The sequence below is a fragment of the Panthera leo genome, chromosome C1 (assembly GCF_018350215.1).
Source record: "Panthera leo isolate Ple1 chromosome C1, P.leo_Ple1_pat1.1, whole genome shotgun sequence".
In the NCBI taxonomy this organism is placed as follows: Eukaryota; Metazoa; Chordata; class Mammalia; order Carnivora; family Felidae; genus Panthera; species Panthera leo.
The window spans coordinates 157,426,382-157,439,703 of record NC_056686.1 but is presented as its reverse complement, the minus strand read 5'-3'; the positions used below and the strand labels follow the sequence as shown (position 1 = coordinate 157,439,703).

The window sequence follows — 13,322 nt, the reverse complement described above, 5'->3', positions numbered from 1 at the left end:
CCTAGAACCACTAGCACTGACCCAGCAGGTGTAGCAGGATGTCAAGGGATGAGGATCCAAGAACATGAGCAACCTTGGCTGGGGTCTCCTAGGGTCTTCTCCAGCTCCAGGACTATCTCCTGGCACCCCTACTACTTTTAGGTACAGGGGGAATTCTGGCCCCCTCTCATTGGCCCCTCCCCCTTCCCTCTGGGTTTCCTCCAGGTTTCTCCCCCAGCCCTCCCATGCATTGCCATGCCTCACTATGCCATGGTGGCCTGGAAGATGTCCCCTAGCTTTCCTTGGCTCCATAGTTTCCCTCAGAAGTGCCTTCTCTCAGCCTGAAAGTAGAGGGTCCAGGGCCAGCCTGGAGACATGAAGGTGCTGCTAAGCTCTTCAGCAAACCCTGAACTTCTGGTGGGAGGAAACTGGAAAGTGGCAGGGCAGGATCAGGGAGAGACACCGGGTCTGTGGTGTGGGCAGGTGGCAGACTGAGAAAGGGCTGATTGAAGGTGGGGATCGGGTGTGATTCCATGGCCAAGAGGAGCGTTTGCTTTTAGTATTTTTTTTCAAATTATATTAAATTCTGGTTACTTAACATGTAGTGTAATAATGGTTTCAGGAATAGAACTGGTGATTCATCACTTAGGTATACCACCCAGTGCTCAACACAAGTTCCTTCCTTAATATCCATCACCCATTTAGCCCATCCCACACCCATCTCCCCTCCAGCAACCCTCAGTTTGTTCTCAATAGTTAAGAGTCTCTTATGGTTTGCTTCCCCTTCTCTCGCTCTCTTCCCCTATCTTCATCTGTTTTGTGTATTAAATTCCACATGTGAGTGAAATCATATGATATTTGTCTCTCTCTGACTGATTTATTTTGCTTGGCATAATACACCCTAACTCCATCCACGTCATTGCAAATGGCAAGATTTGATTCTTTTTGATGGCTAAGAGACATTCTATTGTATATATATACCACATCTTCTTCTTCTATTCATCAGTTGATGGACATTTGGACTTTTTCCATAATTCGGCTATTGTTAATAATGCTGCTATAAGCATTGGGGTGCATGTACCCCTTGCTCTGAGTATTTTAAGATGCTGTTTAAAAGGCACAATATTCATGCTCCTGCCTGGCCCTGTGCCATTCCAACCACTCGCTAACTCACTGACAAGCCTCCCTCTGCGGTTTGCTTCATGCTCATAGGTCCAGCAGCCTCACATGATGACTTAGCAGACCATCAGTTTTCACTGGATTTATATGGGTGGCTACCTTTGGAGTCTATCTGAAAATCTGTATGATATTATGTCATGTGACTGTGAGATGGCTTTTAGCAGCTTCTGCCCTACCTTCTGCTTGTTCCAGTAGTAGGTTCTTGGTTGAACAACTGAGAACTGTTTGGTGGGACGGACTCTTAATTTATCTCATCTGATCTAAGATTTGCTTTTAAAAGTGTTTGATTTGAACTATTGGGACCTCATCAAGATAAAACGCTTCTGCACAGCAAAGGAAACAATCAATAAAACTAAAAGGCAACCTATACAATGGATGAAGATATTTGCAAATGACATATATGATAAGCAGTTAGTATCCACAATCTGTAAAGAACTTATCAAACTCAACAGCCAAAAACCATATAATCCAGTTAAAAAATGGGCAGAAGACGCGAACAGACATTTTTCTGAAGAAGAAATCCAGATGGCTAACAGACACATGAAGAGATGCTCAACATCACTCATCATTAAGGAAGTACAAATCAAAACTACAATGAGATATCACCTTACACCAGTTGAATGACTAAAATCAACAACACAGTAAACAACAGATGTTAGCCAGGATGCAGAGAAAGGGGATCCTTCTTACACTGTTGGTGGGAATGCAAACTGGTGCAGCCACTCTGGAAAACAAGTGTGGAGGTTCCTCACAAAAGTTAAAAGTAGAACTACCCCAGGATCCAGCAATTAGACTAATAGGTATTTACCCAAAGGATACAAAAATACTGATTTGAAGGGGTTCATGCACCCCAATGTTTATAGTAGCATTATCAACAGTAGCCAAATTATGGAAAGAGCCCAGTTGTCTGTCATTGACTAATGAATGGACAAAGAAGATGTGGTATCTGTATACACAAGAATGAAATTTTGCCACTTGCAATGATGTGGTTGGAGCTACAGAATATTATGCTAAGCAAAATAAATCAGTCAGAGAGACAAATATCATAAAATTTCACTCATATGTGGAATTTAAGAAGTAAAACAGGTGAACATAGGGGAAGAGGCAAAAAAGAGAGAGTGAGACAAACCATAAAAAACTCTTAACTATAGACAGCAAACTGAGAGTTGCTGGAGGGGAGTTGGGCCTGGGATGGGCTAAATGGCTTATAGGTATTAAGGAGGGCACTTGTTGTGATGATCACTGTGTTATATGTAAGTGAGGAATCACTGAATTCTACTCCTGAAACCAATTTTACCACATATGTTGACTAAGTAGAATTTAAATAAAAAATTGAATTAAGAAAATTAAAGTATTTGATTTGAGTTGATGAAATTGTGAGACTATTCATGCCTTAAGAATTTTCAGGGCACCTGGGTGGCTCAGTTGGTTGGGGTCTGACTTTTGGTTTTGGCTTGGGTCATGATCTCATGGTTTGTGGGTTCAAGCCCCACATCAGGCTCTGTGCTGGCAGTGTGGAGCATACTTGGGATTCTCTCTCTCCTTTTCTTTGCCCCTACTCTGCTTGCTCGCTCTCTCTCTCTCTCAAAATAAATAAGCTTAAAAAAAAGAATTTAGAAAGACTGGATTTTTTAAGGAAGTAGATTTTTTTAAACCTAATTGCTTAAAGTCATAATTGAATTTCTTAGAATTTTAATATTTATCCATTTTACTTACTTGAATATCATTGTTTCAGTTCCACTTAAAAAAATCTGTTGTCTGTGTAAAATGGGTTAACTTTAGACTTAATAAGACTTATAAATGTTTATGTATATATTATGAAATGATCTGACATTTTATTTATTTTTTTATGTTCTGAATTATAAAAAAACTTTTTTATTGAGTATATTTGACTTATATGTTTATTTAAGGCATACAATGTGTTAATTTGATGCACTTATATACTGCAATGTGATTGCCATTCAGTGATATTTAAAATCTTTGTCACAATACATAATTATCCTTTCTTTTTAGTGGATAGGATAATGATGTTTTAGTCTCTTAGCAAGCTTGCTGACTGTATTGCAATATTGTTGTCTGTATTCATTATACTGTGCATTGGATCTCTACATCTTATTTACTACCCATTGCAAATTTGTACCCTTAAAACAACATTGATCTTATCTCCCCCACTCCCTAAGGACATTTTAAGTTAAGGGAGTAGTTCCTCATTATTGAGTAGACTGATGTTATGGTAGAATCAACCTTTGCTCTGTGCCTTTTCATCCTGGTCAAAAACTTTCTTAATTTCTCAACATTAAAAAAAGTTAAGAAGTATTTTTTACGGCAACCAACGGAATGGGAAAAGATATTTGCAAATGACACATCGGACAAAGGGCTAGTATCCAAAATCTATAAAGAGCTCATCAAACTCCACACCCGAAAAACAAATAACCCAGTGAAGAAATGGGCAGAAAACATGAATAGACACTTCTCTAAAGAAGACATCCGGATGGCCAACAGGCACATGAAAAGATGTTCAACGTCGCTCCTTATCAGGGAAATACAAATCAAAACCACACTCAGATACCACTTCACGCCAGTCAGAGTGGCCAAAATGAAGAAATCAGGAGACTATAGATGCTGGAGAGGATGTGGAGAAACAGGAACCCTCTTGCACTGTTGGTGGGAATGCAAATTGGTGCAGCCGCTCTGGAAAGCAGTGTGGAGGTTCCTCAGAAAATTAAAAATAGACCTACCCTATGACCCAGCAATAGCACTGCTAGGAATTTATCCAAGGGATACAGGAGTACTGATGCATAGGGGCACCTGTACCCCAATGTTTATAGCGGCACTCTCAACAATAGCCAAATTATGGAAAGAGCCTAAATGTCCATCAACTGATGAATGGATAAAGAAATTGTGGTTTATATACACAATGGAATACTACGTGGCAATGAGAAAAAATGAAATATGGCCTTTTGTAGCAACATGGATGGAACTGGAGAGTGTGATGCTAAGTGAAATAAGCCATGCAGAGAAAGACAGATACCATATGGTTTCACTCTTATGTGGATCCTGAGAAACATAACAGAAACCCATGGGGGAGGGGAAGGAAAAAAAAAAAAAAAAAAAAAAAAAAAGAGGTTAGAGTGGGAGAGAGCCAAAGCATTAGAGACTGTTAAAAACTGAGAACAAACTGAGGGTTGATGGGGGGTGGGAGGGAGGGCAGGGTGGGAGGGAGGGCAGGGTGGGTGATGGGTATTGAGGAGGGCACCTTTTGGGATGAGCACTGGGTGTTGTATGGAAACCAATTTGACAGTAAATTTCATATATTAAAAAATAAAAAAAAAAAGTATTTTTTACAACTAATGTCAATATAAAGTTTTCAATTAGGTCAATAGTCCATTATATAGAAATTATAACATTAATATTATTTAAATGATATATTGAAAATAAAAAATAAGTTGCTAAGTACTTTATACATGAATCAAGATACATAGAAGCATTCTTCCTGCAAAATTAGTGACCTTATTAAGATACTGCTCACCTTTTAACTTCTATTAGAAAATTAATGACTTGAAGTGGAGATAGCTAGAAATGTCTTAATGAGTTGACAATTTCTTACTCAATAGAAAATTCTTGATGTGTTATTTTGGTAACAAGTTTCCATATTCTTTAGGACAGTTCTGTGACTCAGATGTACTTACATTCTGAAAGCCTCATTTAATGTGACAGGAGTTCAGCTGAATGCATATGAAGTTTGACAGTTTTCTAACTAGGATTTCAGGCATATGAGATATTCTCTTTCATGCTGTGTACATTTTGACTTATAGTCTGATAAAATTATGTCTTCAACTATGATTGTGCATCAATTAGCCAACAGTTGTAACTGTCCCATATAAGTCTTATTTTTCTTAATAACATTTAATGTTAATAAATAATATTTCTTAATAACATTTAATTTACTCTCTTAACATTTTAAAGACATTTAAAACAAATTATAATTTATTTCATAAAATATATAACTATAAAATGCATGGCCATAGAGATTAAATTAGATTTATTATTATGAATGAATTAATTAATATGACTCTCACTTCAAAAGAGAAATGTACCTTCTATATTAAATGAAGATGATTAACCTGTAGCTACTTGAGAGCCTCTCCTTAGCAGACATTTATTACATGTCTCTGTTTACAAAAATTACTAGTGATATGAAGAAAGACATTTATTTTAAACAGAGACAAATAGGGCCCCTGGGTGGCTCAGTTGGTTGGGGGTCCTACTTTGGCTCAGGTCATGATCTTGCGGTCTGTGAGCTCGAGCCCCACGTCAGGCTCTGTGCTGACAGCTCAGAGCCTGGAGCCTGCTTCGGATTCTGTGTCCCCCTCTCTTTCTTCCCCTCCCCCACTCACACACTGTTTCTCTCTGTCTCTCAAAAATGAATAAATGTTAAAAAAATTTAAAAAAACAGAGACAAATAATAAGTGTACATTAAGGATAACATCTTCAAGATAATCTAAATCAAAATCCAGTCATCTTATGTATATATAATTGCAGAGTGATTAAAAGCTCTATGTGGAAAGACCATTCATGTGGTCTAGAAAAATATTCCTTCAAGAATTAGATTTTTAAACAAGCTGTTATGTTAAAAATGTATTAATATACATGCTAAAAAATGTGAACAGTTTAAAAAGTATAGAGTGAAAAGAAAATTTTTCTTCTGTCCCAGTGTCCAGTTTCCCAGTCTTCTTGCATCAGAAGCAACTTTCTGTTACCATTTTCTCATGTGGGTTCCCAGATATATCTTATATGCACATATATCTCCTTTAAAAACCACAACAATAAAGGGGAATATAATATAAACATTGTTTTATATTTTTGCATTTTATTTTCTCCACTTATATGTCTTGGTTATTATTTTAATCAGTATATAAATATATATAACTCATTCTTTTACTGCTGTGTAGTATTTTATTACATAACTGTACCATAATTTATTTAACTCTTTTTTTTTTTAGATCAAAACATTTATGTTTTGTGTTACAAAAACAAAAATAAAAAATCCAAGCAGGTAATGAAATAAACATATTTTAAGTGTCCCATCCTAGATTCTCTGTCCTAGAATTTAGTAACAAGTTCAAGCTTAGGTTGCTTCAACACTTCCAGATGCTATGAGGTCTCCATCTTATAACCATTTGTCTCTGATTTACCTCATATCAGATTGGAGAAGTTACCCTCTACATTGTCAAAATCCCAGTTATTTTCCTAGACATCTGCTTCTTCATTTTCATCTAAACCAGCCCAGTCTTCCTTGGGGAACTCCCTGAACTCGTTGTCCTCCTCCCAGAGACCTAAGTCCACCAGCTGCTTTTTCTCTGACATTGCAACCCTTCATGCCAAAAAAACCTCTCAGTCCAGTGGCAAAGTTGAAATCCTCACTTTCCCTCACCACTGCTGCCTGTAAGGAGGCCAGCTCTACCTTAAAGACATGGGATATTTAACTCTCTTTATTATATGATTTTAGGATTCTTTTTCTATTCAAGCAAAATCATCATGAACTTCCTTGTACAAGGGTCTTTGAATAGAAATGAGAGCATAGTGGAATAAAATGTTAGATGTGAAATTGTTGGGTGAAAGGGTATATGCATTTAAGTTTTGAATTATATTAATTATTTTGCTAAGTTTCTTATGTGTTGCTAAACATATAGCAGGCCCAACAGGGGCCACCTGTCATACTTCACTCTTGCCAACAGCACAGTATATTTTCAGTTTTTTTGAACTTTTCAATTTGATAAAGTAGAAGATAGTATTTCATTGATGTTTTCACTTCTATTTCTTTACCGTAAGGCTGAATATATTTTAAAGCTTTTTAAAAAAAATGTTTATTTATTTTTGAGAGAGACAGAGTGTGAGCGGGGGAGGTGTAGATAGAGAGAGGGCAACACAGAATCTGAAGCAGCTTCCAGGCTCTGAGCTGTCAGCACAGAGCCTGACGGGGGGCTCAAACTCACCAACCGTGAGATCATGACCTGAGCTGAAGCTGGACACTTAACCGGCTGAACCACCCAGATGCCCCTACGCTGAAAATATTTTAACGTGTATTAAAACCATTTGTTTCCCCCTTTTCAATTATTCATCAAATATTTATTGGCCATATACAATATGCCATGCATTGTGCCAAGTAATGTAAAAATGAACCAAATACATCCAATCTGTGATTCATGTAACTTACTCTCTAGTAGGGAGGTAGACATGAAACAATTCAATGCAGAAACAATTATTTGATTACCATTGTGCTAAGGGTAGGGTGTCATAAGAGTGTATAACAGAGGTCCTATCCTAGTCTAGGAGGTTAAGGAGGACTTCCTGGAGAAATAAACTGAGACCGGAAGAAGTACTGGAGTTAATAGGATGCTAATAGCAACATCCCAATGTCTTGGTCCCCCCTCCCTACCTCTCCCAGATCCTAGAGAATGACTGTACCTCCTTCTTATAGCAGACTCAGGGCCACCTCACCAAGAGCTGATCAGAGAACAAGATGGGAATGCAAATCTGATTCAGTCATTTTCATTATTTGATCTGGTAAAACATTTCGTGGTCAGTGTTACTGCTGAAATGTTCAGCAATGTTACTGCTGAAATCAGTGATGAGATTTTGTTTTAAAATATGTTAATTTTAGCTCTTCCTCTCGGTCCCATATTGAACTCGAGTTGGAAGAGGCGAGTCCGGTCTCAAAATGGAGGTAAAACCGCCGCCCGGTCGCCCCCTGCCCGACTCTGGCCGTCGCCGCCGCCGCTGGAGGGGAGGTGGGCCATGATCCAAAGGAACCAGAGCAGTTGAGAAAACTGTTTATTGGTGGTTTGAGCTTTGAAACTACAGATGATAGTTTAAGAGAACATTGTGAAAAATGGGGCACACTTACAGATTGTGTGGTGATGAGAGACCCCCAAACAAAACGTTCCAGGGGTTTTGGTTTTGTGACTTACTCTTGTGTGGAGGAGGTGGATGCAGCAATGTGTGCTCGACCACACAAGGTTGATGGGCGTGTAGTGGAACCAAAGAGAGCTGTTTCTAGAGAGGATTCTATAAAGCCTGGTGCCCATCTAACTGTGAAGAAAATTTTTGTTGGTGGTATTAAAGAAGATCCAGAAGAATATAATTTGAGAGACTACTTTGAAAAGTATGGCAAGATTGAAACCATAGAAGTTATGGAGGACAGGCAGAGTGGAAAAAAGAGAGGATTTGCTTTTGTAACTTTTGATGATCATGATACAGTTGATAAAATTGTTCAGAAATACCACACAATTAATGGGCATAATTGTGAAGTGAAAAAGGCCCTTTCTAAACAAGAAATGCAGTCTGCTGGATCGCAAAGAGGTCGTGGAGGTGGATCTGGCAACTTTATGGGTCGTGGAGGAAACTTTGGAGGTGGTGGTAACTTTGGCCGCGGTGGAAACTTTGGTGGAAGAGGAGGCTATGGTGGTGGAGGTGGTGGCAGCAGAGGTAGTTATGGAGGAGGTGATGGTGGATATAATGGATTTGGAGGTGATGGTGGCAACTGTGGTGGTGGTCCTGGTTATAGTAGTAGAGGAGGCTATGGTGGAGGTGGACCAGGATATGGAAACCAAGGAGGTTGATATGGTGGCGGTGGTGGAGGATATGATGGTTACAATGAAGGAGGAAATTTTGGAGGTAACTATGGTGGTGGTGGGAACTATAATGATTTTGGAAATTATAGTGGACAACAGCAATCAAATTATGGACCCATGAAGGGGGGCAGTTTTGGTGGAAGAAGCTCGGGCAGTCCCTATGGTGGTGGTTATGGATCTGGTGGTGGAAGTGGTGGATATGGTAGCAGAAGGTTCTAAAAATTTTCAGAAGAAAAGGGCTACAGTTCTTAGCAGGAGAGAGAGCGAGGAGTTGTCAGGAAAGCTGCAGGTTACTTTGAGACAGTTGTCCCAAATGCATTAGAGGAACTGTAAAAATCTGCCACAGAAGGAACGATGATCCATAGTCGGAAAAGTTACCGCAGCTTAAACAGGAAACCCTTCTTGTTCAGGACCGTCATAGCCACAGTTTGCAAAAAGTACAGCTATTGATTAATGCAATGTAGTGTCAATTAGATGTACATTCCCGAGGTCTTTTATCTGTTGTAGCTTTGTCTTTTTCTTTTTCTTTTCATTACATCAGGTATATTGCCCTGTAAATTGTGGTAGTGGTACCAGGAATAAAAAATTAAGGAATTTTTAACTTTTCAAAAAAAATATGTTAATTTTAATATCCTGTTTGTTAATTTGCCAAAGATCAAGAGATAAATAAATTGAGTTCATCCGGACTATTTGATAAAATGACAAGTTTTTCTTCCCTCCAAATCTTACATTCTTTTTCCTTTGACTATCAAAAATCAGATGCTTTCACCTGACCTTAATGTTTTATGACAGTTGCAAAATCATGGAAGTTTGCTGAAGATATCTTTTTTCAGTTATAGCCCTTTAAAACATTGAGACCTTGATCAACTAATCTTCAACAAAACAGGAAAGAATATCCAACAGAAAAAAGACAGTCTCTTCAACAAATGGTGGTGGGTAGGGGCACCTGGGTGGCTCAGTCGGTTAAGCATCCGACTTTGGCTCAGGTCATGATCTCACGGTCCGTGAGTTCAAGTCCCGCATCGGGCTCTGTGCTGACCGTTCAGAGCCTGGAGCCTGTTTCAGATTCTGTGTCTCCCTCTCTCTGACCCTCCCCCATTCATGGGCACAGGCAGTAATCTCTTTCACCTTGGCTGGAGCAACTTCTTACTAGACATATCGTCAGAGGCAAGGGAAACAAAAGCAAAAATGAACTACTGGGACTTCATCAAGATAAAATTCCTCTGCACAGCAAAGGACAAAAGCAATAAAACTAAAAGGCAGCCTATGGAATGGGAGAAGGTATTTACATATGGCATATCTTATAAAGGGTTAGTATCCAAAATCTATAAAGAACTTATCAAACTCAACACCCACAAAACAAATAACCCAGTTAAGAAATGGGTAGAAGACATGAATAGACATTTTTCCAAAGAAGACATCTAGATGGCTAACAGACACATGAAAAGAGCTCCACATCACTCATCATCAGGGAAATGCAAATCAAAACTACGATGAGATACCACCTCACACCTGTTAGAATGGCTAAAATTAACACAAGAAACAACAGATGTTGGTGAGGATGTGGAGAAAGGAGGACACTCTACACTGTTGGTGGGAATGCAAACTGGTACAGACACTCTGAAAATCAATATGGAGATTCCTCAAAAGTTAAAAACAAAACTATCCTATGACCCAGCAATTGCACTACTAGGTATTTACCCAAAGGGTACAAAAATAGAGATTCGAAGGCGTGCATACACCCTGTTGTTTATAGCAGCATTATCAACAGTTGCCAAACTATGGAAAGAACCCAAATGTCCATCGACGGATGAATGGATAAAGAAGATGTGGTATATATATATATAATGGAATATTACTCAGCCATCAAAAATAATGAAATCTTGCCATTTGCAACAACGTGGATGGAGCTAGGGTGTATTATGCTAAGTGAAATAAGTCAGTCAGAGAGAGACAAATACCATATGATTTCACTCATGTGGAATTTAACAAACAAAAGAGATAAACATATGGGAGGGGGAAAAAGGGAGAGGAAGGGAAACCATAAGAGATTTTTAACTTTAGGAAACAAACTGAGGGTTGATAGAGGGAGGTGGGTGATGGGTGTTAAGGAGGGTACTTGTTATGATGAGCACTGGGTGTTTTATTAAATGATGAACCACTGAATTCTACTCCTAAAACCAATATTGCACTGTATATTAACTAACTAGAATTTAAATAAAAAATTTGAAAAAAGAAAAAAATACTGAGATCTTGAGTGCAAAATTTCATATTTGCATTATAGAGAAATGAGAGCAGGAAGACATTTTTTAATTAAAAAAAAAAGAATGAAATTGACAGTTAGCAAATAACTTGGGGAAAGAATTCTGAGAAGTCATGTGACCTTAACCTAGCCCTCATCATGTCACCTTGTAATCATATCATCATGTTCTAATTCTGTCTGACACCATCTGAGGATTGCATTGTGTAGTTAAAAAGATTTGGGTTTCTCCCCAATCTGAACCATTGGTACTGTAAGATCCATGTGGTTATGACTAGTATATTAACTTCTTGAAGACTAGTTGGTTTGGCTTTTGTGGGATGTTAATGGCTACTTTGATAGCTACATGGGGTGCTCAACCTTTCTTTACAGTTACCTTGGAAAATCACATCTGTATTTTTGTTTGCTGATTTGTTTATTGTAATTATTTTTTATTTTTATCAAAGCAATCATCCACATAATTAAAAATAAATAGTATTACCTCAATTTTCTGCAACTCTTATTCCTAACTTCCTAAAACTACCCACTATTTAGTATTTTAACTGTTTTTTCCAAATATTTGCCTCTGTGTTTCTAAATGTGGAATTTATACTGCTTTATCTTGATTTAATAATTTTAGATAGTATATTATATATGTCCTGTTATGGTAGATGTGGATTTAACAGTTTAGTACTCAGAGTATCAGGCTGCACCCTCCTTCCTCTGCATACCCCCACCATAAAAAAACCCAAAACAATTAGAATGCTTTCAAGTGAGGATTACAGAAAACCCTGACTCTACTGGCTTAAAAAAGACATTTATTATTTCTATTTAACAGAAATCTAAACACAGTGTCTCTCAAAGCTGCATAATTCAGTGCATCATCAAAACATGAGTACTTCTGAGCTTTGTTTTCCTATCGTTGGGGTGTTGACTTTGTCTTTAAGTTGCCCTCATGATTGCTGAATGGTGGTAGCAAATTTAGTTGTCTTTAACATATATTCACAGAAAGAAGAGGAGACTGACTCTTCCTTGCACTTCTGTTTAAGAAGCCCTTCAACTAACTGACTTGGATCTAAGTCTCTTCCTAAAACTATCACAACTGAAGAGATGGATGGGATTATCATGATTGGGACTAACTAAATTTACCTTTTGGGTGTGGTATTGGGATCAACCTCTCCTAAAGAATGTTGCCAGAAAGAAAATTGTAGATACCTGAACAAAACCTAGGTAGAAGGGGCAGCTGGGTGGCTGTTGGCTAAACATTTAACTCTTGGTTTCAGCTCAGGTCATGATCTCATGGTTTGTGAGTTTGAGCCCCAGTCAGACTCTGTGCCTACGGCAGGGAGCCTACTTGCAATTCTCTCCCCCACTCTCTCCCCTCTCTCTTTGCCCCTCCCCCACTCGCTGTCTCTGTCTCTCTCAAAATAAATAAACAAACGTAACAACAACAACAAAAAACCTAAGTGGAAGAAGGTGGGACAGGGAAGGAAGGAATATTGGGTAGACAGCAGCACTCCACCATCATAATAGAATTATAATTTTTGGTTCAATAATTGGATAGCATCATACTATGCAAATATTGTTTACTCCTGAGCCAAATAATGTATTATGATTTAACTTTGCGTTTAGAGTTCTTGTGCTTGTTCTTCCTGGAGTTGATGATTGTAACATTTGCTTTATGCTTGTGTACCTTTCAGTACTTATCCTTAATTTTTTCCATGAGATTTGTCAAACTCCTCTCAATAATTTCTCCAAAGCTAGGCAAGTCACATAGTTTATTAACTTTGTTTTTTCTGGGAACTTTCCTCCCAGAGTCCTCTTGACTGGTTCTCTGTGTTGGCTGTCATCCTGCAACTATTCTTTGACTCATTCCTAAAGTAGACACCCTGGTTTTTAGAAACCATGATTTTTCTGTTTCTTGATTTATTTACTTATTTTGCTGGACACATTTTAATTTTCTAATAAAGGAAGTAAACTTGTTACCCTTTGTATGTCTGTAAATGCTTTTTAGTCCACTCTAAAGCCTAGCCAGGTGGAAATTCTAAGTTGATTATAAGTTGCAAGACATTATCTTTCAAAAACTTTAAGACTTCTGATCTTTTGTCTTCTGTCATCTAAGGTCATTATTGAGAAGATCAACACCATTCTCATTTCTGAACATTTGTATGTGACCTTTATTCTCTCTTCTGAAGATTTAAAGGATTTTCATGTTATCCCCAGTAGTCACTACTTATGTGATGCTGTCCTTGGAATGGGGCTTTTGAAATTAATGGTGTTGGTCACTTGGC

The 13,322-nt window shown here is 38.1% G+C and overlaps 2 pseudogenes; one reads left to right on the top strand and one right to left on the bottom strand.

Moving 5' to 3' along the window:
* Positions 1-6,312: 6,312 nt before the first annotated feature.
* LOC122226208 lies at positions 6,313-6,525 on the bottom strand (annotated as a pseudogene).
* A 1,297-nt stretch (positions 6,526-7,822) lies between these two features.
* LOC122226207 lies at positions 7,823-9,132 on the top strand (annotated as a pseudogene).
* The last annotated feature ends 4,190 nt before the right edge of the window (positions 9,133-13,322 follow it).